The sequence below is a fragment of the Triturus cristatus genome, chromosome 3_2 (assembly GCF_964204655.1).
Source record: "Triturus cristatus chromosome 3_2, aTriCri1.1, whole genome shotgun sequence".
In the NCBI taxonomy this organism is placed as follows: domain Eukaryota; kingdom Metazoa; phylum Chordata; class Amphibia; order Caudata; family Salamandridae; genus Triturus; species Triturus cristatus.
This window is the reverse complement of record NC_140584.1, coordinates 584,392,850-584,406,595: the sequence shown is the minus strand read 5'-3', so window position 1 is coordinate 584,406,595 and position 13,746 is coordinate 584,392,850. Positions and strand designations below refer to the sequence as shown.

Genomic DNA, 13,746 nt, shown 5'->3' with positions numbered 1-13,746 from the left:
TTTCGGGCTCAGCATCTGGGGCGTGGACAGTCTAGAAAGCAACTGTAGTCCGCACACGGGTTGTGGCACCAAAATAGGCCTTGCTCGTTACGGTATGTGTCGGTGAGGAGCCACAAGGCGCCATCTTCTGATGTGCAGAAGTACGGCTATAAAGTTTCCGGATCCTGTCTGATGCCTTAGGAATTAATATTTAAATGGTGAGGAATTTGAGACTAGTTTGAGTCTCTACCAGAAAGTGCGTTACCGAAGGTAAGTAACTTAATTTATTATAATGAACCGGTACAAAAGTGACTTATTTTATTTTTCCGCATACAAACAACACTGCATACGATTTCTCCAAATCACTGTTCTTGTATTCCTGTAAGAACACATGGGGAAATGTATTTCAACTATGCCATCAAGTGAAGAAAATGGTAACTGTCCTAAACTGGAGACCATTTTTATTATAGTTGTTTGTTTCAAAACTCCGGCCATACATGCTCGTATATATATATATATATATATCAGCTCCAGCGCATGCACGATTAAGCACACGAAGGCACTCATGGGGATTTCTCAATACACTTTTATTAGGAGACGCGTTTCAGCATTCAGCTTTCTTCAGTGCTTTCCGGTGTTAAAATCTTGTGCACAGCGTATCGTTTTAAATAGAAAAATGTCTTTCCTGATTGGCGCTCTTAAAATGTGGCAATTAAAAGCGGACTTCCGATGTACACACCATCTGGCCGCCATACTTGGAAGGTAATGAATTCATTAAAGATATTCCCTTTCTCATGTCTGCTTACAAGATTGTGTTCGTGAAATGTTCATATACAACTCACTTATATTCACTTTTAAATGCGTGCCTTTCTATGGTACAATCCATTGCAATGCAAAAGCCACACTTTCGCTGTGCTTAATGTTCCCCTCGCCAAGCCTCTAAATCCTTTATTTTTATATATATATATATATATATATATATATATATATATATATATATATATATATATATATATATATATATATATATATATATATACGAAAGCTCGCCTTACGCCTCCATGCCACTCCGCTGGAAAAAAGCGAGAAAGGGCCCAGATAGGTGCTTGATTAGTTCTTTATTACAAGCAACACTCCACCATGACGCGTTTCGGCAGCTCCTCTGCCTTGATCACATGACCTATATATATATCCCAATATTTTTATCTTAGTAATGAGTGGAAGCCTGCTTAGCCTTTCCTGTTTGGTGTGGCCTTAACAGTGCTGCTTTATGCTTGTGTGTGCTGGACTGGTAGGGACACTACCTCTATGTGGGCAGAGAGGGCATATTGACCCAGCTTTGTGTGCTGGGAGGAGCAGTGCCCTTAGGTTTTAATGGTTTGTTGGGCTGCACCTTTAGCCTTTACTGGCCTTGCAGGCCTAACCTGGTGGTGTGCTTTCTCGATTTTGCTTCCTTTACATTTCAGGGGCAGATGGATGGTATGGCGGGGGGGCGGGGGGGGGGGGGGTTGCTTTACCTTGCATCAACAGCGAGGCAGTCACTCATCTTACCACTGATGGGTGGAGGCAATGGATTGTTCCATCCTTTAATCAACCCTGGTGGGGGTAGTGGGGAGCTCCTACTTGGCTTGGTGTGTCATGGTGAAATATTCCCCAGGTTGCAGACATTTCACCTAGGCGATAGAGTTGCTTTGCTTTTATTGGTTATTTATCTCTCATTCAATATACGTGATCTGGATTCCAAAGGTAGAGTTTTCAGAGCAAATTAATTGACACCCTCTTCAGAGATTAACATCGATTGTAATTAATGTGCCAGCTTCTATTTTACGCGTTAATTGATACTACGGGAACGTACCCACTCCTGGTTCATGCCTGCAGGCTCCTCAGTCTGAATTCTTGACCTAGGTGGTCAGATGGCAATAGTTTTCAATTGCTTATATTTATTTATATATATATATATATATGACTTTTCAATATTGTTATGCAATATATTTAATTCCTAAAGACATCTTTTTACACACGGTTCTCGCTCCATTGCATAATGTATTTACCAATAATTACAGTGTCGCAAACTGTTGTTTTTAAACCTTCAAATACCTAATCTAATTAAGAAAATAATAATCCACTAGAAGAACACGGTTGCTGTGATGTACAAGTGGGTGAATTGTGGTGAACTTCACCTCGGTTATCAAATTGCCGACTGATTATATCCTTATAATACATGAGATTCTGCAATCCCTGTCTACACGGCAGTCCTGATTTCTTTATAAGTGGATTGTGACACACCTAGTCGTCGTGAGAATTCGACTATTATAAGTTATTACAATTGAGTTCTGATGTCACAACACCTGCTTCCAGAGCCAGCTGTAGATGTCAAAGGCAGGTCCGGTCACTGGCATAATTGAAGCAGCTGTTTAAAGCAATAAAAACATAACATTGCTTTTCTTTCTTTTACTCTATTTTTTGGCTTACAATGACCAGCAGGGAGGGCATGTTTATTTTTGTACTCCTTAGAGAAAAGTTCGAATCTCTTCCCATGTTTTAACACATTCCGAGCTAGTGCAGCTTTTTAAACGTTTTTTTAACTGACTTTTATTGAACTGTTTCTAATATCGGTTTGCAACAAATAACAAACTGGTTTTTGATGTGTTTAATTTTGCACTGGAGGTTTTTTCCTCTTCTTCATGTTTGCAAACATGCTTGCTCTTTCATATTAAAGAGCTACTCACTGAGTTTTAAGTGGTTTGTGGGAAAGATGAACGTGTGACCATGTATTATATGGGCTAAAGTACCTCCTGGCGTATATGATAAGGAAACTGCAAATCCCCTCAGCATTGTATAATCTTATAAATAGACTCAGCCTTCGATCCCATTCACCTAAATTGTTGCGGAACTCCTTGGTGACTTGCAATATCCTTATAATGTACAACAAGGGGTACTTTATCCTTTCTATAATCTGTAGCCAGTAATAAGTGTCTTAACATGTGCTATTTTAGTTCAACTATGTCATGGAATAATTCTGTTACCAACCCAGTCAGTCATTGTATGGCGATGGAGAGTCTTAATTCACGTCTTATTTCTTTTTAGTGGTTCTCTTCCATGCAGGCAGCCCGTTTAGGTGGCGTTTGTAGGCAGTGATAGCTCCTTTTATTCTTTTACTTTTCAAAGTACCCTCTTCCTCCTGTTTTCAGGGGCTCTTGTAGGAAATTCTTAATTGAACATGTAAATTATTTTCATCTTTTTTGTGCCTGTTTTGAAATGCGATACTGCTGCAACACATTCCTCAAAGTATTGAAAATCTTTTATGATCTCCTGGGGCTTCTTCACTTGGCTGGCCTTCTGGAGATGTTCCCTTTTGCTTTACATTGTCAACCAGGAGAGTCTTGCTTACCTTCCATTTCTCAGGCAGAGGGGGACTGGCTTGGTCTTGAGTGGCTCAACCAGTGCACTCCCTTGCGATTGTGTGGCCTTCTGAGGGAAGCGCTACTCGTATAGCCTATCATGGCTTGGGGAGGATGGCAGCAGTGAGCTTTGCCTCACTTCGTTGGGGGATGCTTGCATTTGCATGAAGTGGAAGAGGCTTTCTTTTATGCTAGCATGGATAATGGCCCACATCAGCGGAGCCGCACTGGCCCAGTGAGCGGTGCTTGTTTAGTTTTACGTGGCTCACAAAGGTCTGTCACTCAGTCTGTTTTATGTTTTGCTCTCTGTCGCCTTGTTCTCTAAGTTATGAGTGGGAAAAGGGCATTGCCTTGTTAGGCCTGCATTAACGATGCCTCACCCTTATGGTATCATGGCGTGTAAGGGGTCGCTCACTCAGCCTTGTGCAACCAGCTGGGTTGGAGGTTGCTAGTTTAAATTTGCTTGCTGTGAGGTCAGTGTTCAATTTTTGCCTGTGGTTTACGGCTCTTGGTTCGGGCACTTAATTGTCAACTACAGCACTTATGACAGTCTGACATGGTGGCGCTGTTTTATCAAATTTAAAGATGAACACATCAACAGTTGTTTATTAATTCAATATGCTTTAAAACATACTAATGCCTGCTGCTCAGGCCATTCTTATAACTTGGGATGCCTGGAATAGTCTAAATGTCCACACTTCTAGGAGTGTGATTGTTAGTAGTTGTGTTGGCAGTTTGATTGGAAGTGCTGGAAGGGGCAATGGGTGGTGCAAGCTGCAGTGGTTTCCTGACTAGGGCCTTGCCACTTATTTATTTTACAAATTAAGCATTGTGTGTGATGGCTCTTGCTTAGACTTGTCCAGCAAGAGCATACTGCATTATCTTTGTCTAGTCTAGTCGCGACAGGTTCGACTTGCGGGTGTAGGGGGGCGCGGGGTCGTGCACGAAGGGGGTGGTCGAGCGGGGAGGGGGTGTTAATTTAATTAATATATACATGTTCTTCTCTGCTTTACAGGAAGCAGGCAGGCAGCCAGGCTCCCTCCCTCCCCCTAAGTCAATCACAACACTGCTCAAGCAGCATTGTGATTGGTCGGGACGCCGACCAGCCAGGCTCTAATGGGGAGGCCATTGCAGCCTACTTAGAGAAAAGGCAGAGTGCGCATGATGGTTTGGTCAGTGGTAGATGGGACAGCAAGTAAAGGGGATGATAGGGTGTTTACTGCAGCATGTTTAATGTGATTAGCAAAGCTTTGAACTGGATCACTGAATCTAGGGTATAGGGACTTCTGTCTGCAAGACCTGAATGCAGAGAGCTCACTGAGCTCCTATAAAGATGGCGCTCTGGGCCTGGGCCCGGCTTGCCCATGACAAAATTAGACCATGCTGTAAACATCAAGTAGTGCCCTTCTGCACACCTATAATCGCAGGACTCTGTCCTTTCTCACCTATTTAAGCTGTTGGGTAGTGCAGTTTTCAGCATCCATGAGCATGGGGCAATGCCAATTTCATACGGGGGTTGACAAAATTTGACCATGTGTAAAGAATGTCTCTTCATATTCCAATCTTGTTCTTGCAGTGAGCGGACTTCTGCACCAGCTCCTGTGGTTCTGTCGGGTAAGTCAGTGAGGTAATATCTGTGCGTTGCGAAGTCATTTCTGTCTCCTATGTGTATTTAATTTACCTCCATGGTCTCGGGCTGTTTCCTTGGGGTCTCTCTCTTTGTTTCCTGTTGTCTAGGGGCCCCTTCTCATTTCTTATAAACTGGTGTCTTTCTTTTTTCAATGCATTCAAATAAATTCTCTCTTCCCTCCCTCTCATTTTTCCTGTTTCTCCTGTACTACTTTACAGCTGGTCTAATATTTCAATGCAGGTTGAATATTCTAGTATAGCTACTGAGCCCACTCCCGTGCATAAAAAGGTTACTGATGGGCTACACACAGAGCCACTCAGAAGCATTCTGCATGTGCCGCCTGCACTTCACTTGGCACCAGTCCCCCAATGCCCTGGAAATTGGGTCCTAGTTCACCCTTTAACGAATGAGCTGCGCACATGCCTCCAGTGTCTTTAATCACACACATAAAAGGTGATGGGAGGGCGATTGCAATAGGTAACCACTGGCAACTGCTCGGACTAGCATTCTAATGCCTTCTTCTTTTGCCCACCATACAATCTCAGTTTAGACCCAGTCGTATGCAAATCAGTCTTGGTCCTGCTCCTATTAGAACAGTCCAACCTAATATGCCAAGTCCTTTCTGAACTGTAAGATAAGCAACCCAACACCAGTTTTAGCCTGATGGGGGCTCTTCAGTTGGGTGTAGCTTGGATCCAGTAGCCCAGTGCGCAAAGGACCCACTTCTGAGCATCCTCTGGCCACATAGGGCTTTACGTCAAACAAACAAAAGGTGATGGGAGGAATGCTTGTAATAAGTATAACTACTGGCAACCATACGGGGTAGCATCCAATGCATTGTTACCATGCCATCTCAGATTAGACCTATCCATATGCAAATCAGTCTTGGTCCTGCTTCAGTAGAAACATGTCTAGCCCAAACTGGCCCGCTCTGTACCGGAACACTAGCACCCAAGACCGGTTTCAGCACTAGCACCCAAGACCGGTTTCAGCCTTATGTGTCCTTTTTGGCTATCTCCTCACTAGCTGAGGAGAGTGTGAGATTGAGCACAGGATGAGCAATGGAGGCCTCAGATTTTAGGAGAAGCTGTGCAAGGCATGTCCTTAATTCATCATGGTCCTCCTTTTCTGCCGGTGTGCTGCTTCATCCCTCCATCACGCCATGCACATTGTGGGACTTTCTGCATTCATGGCTGTTTTTGATTGTTACCCTTCAGGAGAACTTGTAGGATTTTGTGCCTGCTCGCGTACAATGAAAAACCATGTGCATTCAGGGTACATTCTCTATCTGCATCCTTCAGGAGAACTTGTGCCTGCTTGGGCACACTGTGGAACCTTGTGCATGCATTCAAGGTTACTTTCTCAGTCGCCATGCTGAAGGAGAACTTGTACCTGCTGGAGTCCATTCTTGGTGCTTGGTTCCTGTGGGACTTTCTATCTGCCAGGGTCCATCACGGAGCCTCGGGCCAGGAAGGATGTGCCCCAGATCCTCATCCGAAAGAAAAGCTGGTCATGGTTTTCCAGCTTTGCTTCTCAAGAATGTAGCATGAACCCTGCATTGAACAATTTGGGTAACACAAGGGCATTAGGTGCTCTACAACCCATATTGTATTTCACTCCCAAACCTTAAAGGGGGCTTGATAGCAAATTGAGATATAATCCCTTTCCCTGTGACAAAGAAAAAATGTTTGTCATATACCAGTCATTAGCAATGCACCATTATGGAAATCGGACATGCGAACGCCAGACTGGACAGTAAATTATACAACCAGCATTGGCAAAACCAATAGATCCTACCTATGGGTGAGCTATTTTCTTTGGCAATTCGGGTGGGCATAGGTAACGGAGACAAGGGGGGGGGGGTAACGGTGGCGTGAGGGGCTAGTAACTGGGGGCATGTGGGGTTGGTAACTGGGGGGCGTGAGGGGTTGGTAACTAGACGATTAAAATAAGGGATAAGAAACAGCGAGCACAGGCTGCTTCATAATGTGAGAAAGGGTGGTAGGGAGGAAAGAAACTAGGATAGGAGGGGTGGAGAAGAAACGAGAAGAAACAGGATTAGGCAGGGCAAGGTAATACAAAAAATAACACTGACACAGCCAGTGTTTTCCGTGTCATAGAGTTTTTGGAAATAAAATAGTACAAGAATCACAGCGTAGGCAGCGGAGGGACACTTCTTAAACTTTAAACGTATTTAATCTATGCTTGGTTCATAGGCCACCAAATGAAAAGGAAGTAACGCATGGCAAGGGCTACCCAATTATAAGGCAGCAAAGAAGAATGACAATACTGCACACAAATGGAAAGCATTGGGCGGGTTCAATGTCAATTATAGAATAAAAGAGTCTTGCAAGTAAGAGTGCATGCTCATGTAGGTGAGAAAAAATCCTTATTTCTCCATCATGGGATCTACCTCCATATTCAAAAACGCTGAATCTCATTTGTAGGTAAAATCGTAGAAACACTATTTTCAATTAACTTCTTTTTAGAAAATGTTAGAATGTCTATCAGAAAGCAACATATTTTCTTAATTGCAATTAGAATTTTAAAAAGTGATTAACTTGAGCCAACACAAAATACAGATGTGGGTAAGTAGAAGCCTTGTTGAACATACATTTTACACCATCACTTTAACACAGCACTCTGCTGCGGAGTCTTTTAATGCAGTGCCGTGATATAGTCTGTTCTTGTTTCCTGTCTTTGCAGCAAGGATTTCAACCGCCGGGAATCTTTTACTTCATTTAATTTTATGAGGCAATTATTTTTGTGTATTAAGCGTTATTCAACAAGAGCTTTATATTAAAATTGTTCTTTGGTCTTATAAAGTAATCGTATTATCTCCTGTTTTCAGACGGTCAGGTTAGTGCTTTTTTGATGCAAGTTTGTTTTTTGGTATGAATATTTTTTTAAGACTTTATTTATAATTTTAGAAAACAAGTATAATGAACATCAAATTGGTAACCAAATAGGCAGTGAGGCATTAGTGAAGTCAAGACATTGGCAGACATAAGGCAAAGCTCAGTAGCAGCAGGGCATGAAATCAGGTGCAGTCTTTTATGAGTCTCGGCCCTCCTCTTCGTGGGCTGACAGATGTACGGGGCCTCCCAGCATATTTCAAAGTTTTTTTTAGCATGTGGACCGGACTGCGTGGCCCCCCCGCCATGTTCCCTGCCATGATACACTCTCCTTCTCTCAGACTCCTAGTACTCCGCTGCTCCCTTTTTCATATGCCACTCCCATCCCCCTGTATTCTGACTACACATGCCTCCGGCATCTGGACCTGATTGTTCATCCCGCTCCTCTAACCGAGGGGGTGGCATCTCGTCCAGGAGCGGTCAATTGGTTCACAGTCTTCTGCCATCTCTCCAGGTGACGCTCAGCATGTTCATCCTTTCTAACCGTATGTAATTGCTTTTTTTCTGCCAAGGTCCAATCCTGTGAATCTTTCCTCCACATGTGGTCTGCAGTGGCGCAGGCGCCATCCAATGGACTGTGATAAGCCACCTAGCCAGCAGAAGACCCAAAGAGGTAAAGAGGACACATATCCTCACGTCAGCCCTCTGGGTAGGCAACAACCCAAGCAGGCAATGTCAGGGGGTGTCCTCCAGTTTGACAGTTGTGATCCCTCTCAGCTGTGCCACCACTGCGCGTCAAAACTCTCCCAACCGTGGGCATATCCAGGTCATGTGTAGAAAAGTCACTGGGCTGACTCCGCATCTGGGGCAGTCCTGAGGGAGCTCGCTCATGGGACAGCCTATGGAGCCTTTGTGGTGTGAGGTAGGTGCTGTGCAAGTAACGAAATTGTGTCCATTTGAAACTGTCATTAACCACCACCTCCTTCACCTGTGCACATGCTCTGTCCCAGTCTTGATCTGTCTGGGGGTCAGCTAAATCTTCTACCCACATCTGTCACACCCTCATTGTGTCATAATATTGATCCAGTTTGAGTGCCGCATAGAGGCGCGATAACATGCCCCTACAAGAGCCAATGTCGAAGACAGCGCTCAGCAGCTGGGACTTCATGGGCTTCGCCAGAAAGTACGGTCACATTCCTTGTATCGTTCGGGATATCTCCGCGTATTGCAAAAACTGACCCAGCCCAAGGTTAAACAGTTCTTGCGCTTCTACAAAAGAGACAAATATGCCTCCCTAATTGAGATCGCCAAGCAACTGGCCTGCCCCATCCGTCCACAGGCTCACATCCATCACTGTGTACATCTGCTAGAGCAGACCCTGCCACCTTACCGGTAGCTTCTTGGTGTAGGGTTTGTGACGGAAGACTCTGTGCGTCGTCGCCGCCCATGCAGTCACCACCTGTCTCACAATGTGTGGGCATCCCATGTAGTCTTGAGGACCCCTTATAAGTTGCAATGGGAGGTCCGGTTCTACAGTCAGCCCATCCAATAGGCGTTTCTCCCAGTTCAGGACCTCATCATAACATAGCACCACCTATTAGACGCACCCTGCTAAGTAGTAGAGGAACAAATCAGGGACGCGCAGTCCCCCCTGGTTGAAGTCTTGTTTCAGAATGTACATCTTCACTCTACTCTTCTTCCCTGCCCACACAAGTGATGTCGGTAGACTATTAAGGGTTATAAAGGTAGAGTGGGCACAAAGTGTTTTGCAACACATACAAACAGCGTGGGAGAGGGCCATCTTGCTCAGGGCCTCTCTCCCCAAAAACAGAGTGTCTGTGTGTCCAGATAGCTATCAAAGATTTTAGTCCCTGTATCACCCTTCCCATTTCATATTCATATTACCACTCTGGTGTGTGAGACGCCTGAAGCCTTAAGTACCTAGAATGCCTGCACTTCCCAAGGTGCCACTTCTCTGGTAGGTCCTCCCAATCTACCCCCTCTAGCTCAGCCAGCAGGAATACCACCGTTTTCAGTTTGACATGGCATCAGATGTGTCCTTCACCTTCATAAGAGGGGAACCGCCGTCAGTGCTGTGGCAAATGCACAGGAGTGTTGTCTGCGTACATCGACACGACATGTGTTCTGTGACCAGTTCGTATACCCCAGTTGGCCATGTTGGTCCTGAGATATATTTCCTTTTTTTTAATCTTTTTATTAAGCAATACCAGAGTATACATATAATAAAGAATATAAAATAGTGAATACATGACTACATTAGAGATTGATGGCAAAAGGAAATAGTTCTATACAAAAAAGGAAAATCAAAAGGATTGGACGGTAAGCTTAAAATATTCACGAGCAGATCAGTTCATTAGAAGTTATCCCCAATAATGCTAAACATAATCTTATTATTCTTGTCTTCTTATGGGCCCCTTCCATTTCTGGTCCAGGCAGCGATAGGTGACCAGATCTTATGACCACAGATTCTCGACTGCCTACTCCTAGTGAAATAGATAGCTTTTTCTTGATTATAAACTCCCAGAAACCTGGCGAGCCACATCTGGAAGGTTGGAGGATCCATATATTTCCATCTAGCTGCCAGTAGAATTCTATATACCGCAGTCCCTACAAAGAGACATGATTCCTCCTCCAAACTTAGCCCCAATGTACTATTGTAGCCTAGAATTAGCAGTGTAGATGATTCAGCTACTCTATGCCCAAATACTTCCTCCCAGAACCTTGACAGCTCCTTTTTTAGTAAGGTTAATTTATCACAGTCATAAAACATATGAGTCAAGGTAGCCGGCCCTAGCCCACATCTGGGACAGTAATCATCTATCCTTTTCCCCCATGTAAACAATTTAGCAGGGGTAAAATATAAATTAAAAATAGTCTTATATAGTTGGGCTTTTAAGCTTGGGGATAGAAGTATTTTCGATGTTAAAGAGAGGCTCATATCAATGTCAACATTGGGGTTAGCAGGCTTCAATGCCCAAGATGACTGTTTGTTCCAAATCATTGGGAGTTATGTCAAGAAGCAAACTGTACAAATTCCCAATTCTAGTCAATTTCCTGGCTATAGCGTCCAGAAGTGGAATCCTTTCAAGTGTAATCCTGGGGGTCTTTAAACTAAGAATATTTTTGATCTGAATAAATTTAAAGTAGTGACTATTAGGAATTTCAAAAGCACTCTAACACCGAAAACTGGAAATCTGATTTACCCCAGAAAAATCACCAATTGTTCTTAAACCCATACTTTCCCATTTTTAGCCATATCATCATTACCCTGTATGGGCAGTAATGATGAATGCCATAGGGGAGTGTACCTGTTAAACTTCTGGATTACCATAAACCTAGAGACCTTCTTCCATATTTTCCATGCGCTGGTAATTACCTAAAATTTGACCTTTTTATAGTAGCTTGGCTCTACTAGTTTCAATATGAGCCCTTGGGCTTTCTTTCCAATAGAAAGTTCAAATATGGTGGGTATTTCTAGATCTGGTCTGGTTCCACTTGCAGTCCCAGTATTAAGCAGAGGGGTCATTTGATGGAGAAGGGCCGTCCAATAGTACAGCGTAATGTTAGGAATTGTTAGACCACCCCTGCTATGTGGTAAGGCTAAATACTTCAAAGATCTCCTAATTTTCCCGTATTGCCAAACAAAGTTTGAGAGTAGTGATTCTAGTGTTTTCAAGATGTTGTCTTCTACAGCCAGGGGTATAGTCCGAAATAAGTACAGTACTTTTGGGAGCACATTCATTTTTAAAAAAATGCCCCTACCGATAATAGATAGGTGTAAACTATTAACCCTCCTTAGGTCTTTCCCTTTGTTTTTAATCAGGAGTTCATAGTTATATTTATTGATATCTTCTATTTTTGAGCATAGACAAACCCCCAAATAAGTAGCCTTGTCTGTTTTCCTTGGGTCATTATATTCAATGTTGTCAGTACATAGGATAACAGTTTTCTCTTCATTAAGTGAAAAGCCCGAGTACCGGCCAAACTGTTCAGCAATTATATCTATTTCTGAGATTGCCTCAGCTGGATTTGGTGTTAATACTGCCACATCATCGGCATAAGCCAGGAATTTGGTCTCGTAAGCCCCAGTAACAATTGGTTTGATTTTCAGGCTCTGCAACAGTTTAATAATCAGGGGATTGATGTATAGGGCAAATAAAATCGGAGAACAGGGACAACCCTGTCTTGTCCCCCTAGATATATTGATAATGTGTGATTCTTTGCCCATTAATTGCAGTCTAGCTTTTGGTTGTTGATACATAGCTCTAATTGATTTAATAAGCTGGGGCCCAAATGTATTTATCTCAAGTATCCCCCATAAAAACTCCCAAGACACCCGATCAAAAGCTTTCTCTGCATCAAGGAGGATCATAGACATCTGGCCCCCCGTCCCGGACATGATGTCAAAAAGCGAGATGACTGCGGGTATGATCCGTTGTACCTTTGCCGGGGATAAAACCATGTTGCCAAGGGGAGACCAGATGTTCAATTACCCTCCCGAGCCGGTTAGCCAACATTTTGGCATATAGTTTAGAGTCTGAATTGATCAGGGAGATTGGTCGGTATGAAGATGGATTCTTGGTAGGTTTGCCTTTTTTAGGAAATATAATTATCAGTCTCTTTCCAAGACTCAGGGGGGGGGGGGGGGGGGGGGTTGGTGGGGGAATTCCACTTGATTGTACTCCGTTAAACCGATCCAATAAAAGGGGTAATATTAATGTTCCTAGTATTTTATAAATCTCTAAGGGGATTTTATCAGGACCTGCGGCTTTACCCGAGGCCAAATCTGAGAGGGCTAGTTGGACTCCTGCAATACTAATTTCTCTTTCTAATTCTTCTCAAATTGGTCATCCAGACCTCTTCCAGGTTCCAAGCTTGCAGCCAGTTCTTTTACTGCTTCCCTAACTTCAGCAGTGTCTTTCGGAATATCATCTTGGTACAGCTTTTGATAGTATTGTTGAAATCCCTCAATGATATCATCCGGATCGGTATATTCATGACCATCTATTTTAATAAAAGATATTGCATTGTGGGAAATCTTCTGCCGAGTGCGTAGGGCTAACTGCTTACCTACCCTTTCTCCGTTTTCATAAGAGCTATTCCGATGCGACTGAAATGCTTCAGCAGATCTCTGGGTTAGCCAGCTGTTTAGTTCTGTTTTTAAAACCAATATTCGGCAGAGAATATGGACCCCATCTTCACCCTGCACTATTGTTAAAACATGTTCTTCCTCAGCTCTGGCCAATTCACGTATAAGTTGTTGATTTTTAGATTCCTGCTGTTTTTTTACTCTGGCCGTATAGCGAATAGTTTCCCCTCCAAGAGTGGCTTTGAAGCAATCCCAGACAACCCCTCTAGCCGTGCTAAAACCATTCATATCGAAATATTTTTGTGTCCAATCCCTAATAAATTCTATATAATCTTCGTTGACAAGGAGCTTTCTGTCAAACGTCCATTTACTACGATGTCTGATAAAGTTGGTTAGATCTATTACTAAAATTAAAGGGTTGTGGTCCGAAATTATTTTAGGGAGTTTCATAATTTCCACTTGGCGTACCAGGTCTCTTGTCCCGAAAAAGTAGTCAATCCTAACATATTTGTTATGTGGTTACGAAATATATGTATATCCAGGGTCGGATTGATTTTTTAAGTTCCAAATATCTAATAAGTCGTGACTATTTTTTGAGTCGCCTTAGGGCCCTATATACTCTGGGCTTTCGACCTGAATATCTACCCTGCTTTATGAGATATTTAGGTTGCCACAAAAAAATTAGGGATTTTGGCCAAGAGGCGAGTTCCAGATCCTCAAATATTTGAGGGTCATCTTGGTTTGATCCATAAACCGAGCAAATAGTAATGC

The 13,746-nt window shown here is 43.1% G+C and overlaps 1 protein-coding gene across 7 annotated transcripts in view; it reads left to right on the top strand.

Moving 5' to 3' along the window:
• Window positions 1-13,746, top strand: part of HPCA (hippocalcin) — a 126,653-nt gene that overhangs the window by 13,423 nt on the left and 99,484 nt on the right. For 6 of the 7 annotated variants that reach the window (XM_085648370.1, XM_085648371.1, XM_085648372.1 and 3 more), the window contains exon 2: window positions 4,957-4,994. The gene's annotated coding sequence lies outside the window, so the exon portion shown is untranslated. Of the gene's footprint in view, window positions 1-4,956; window positions 5,008-13,746 lie in introns of all 7 variants that reach the window. The other variant, XM_085648376.1, reaches the window with a different exon arrangement.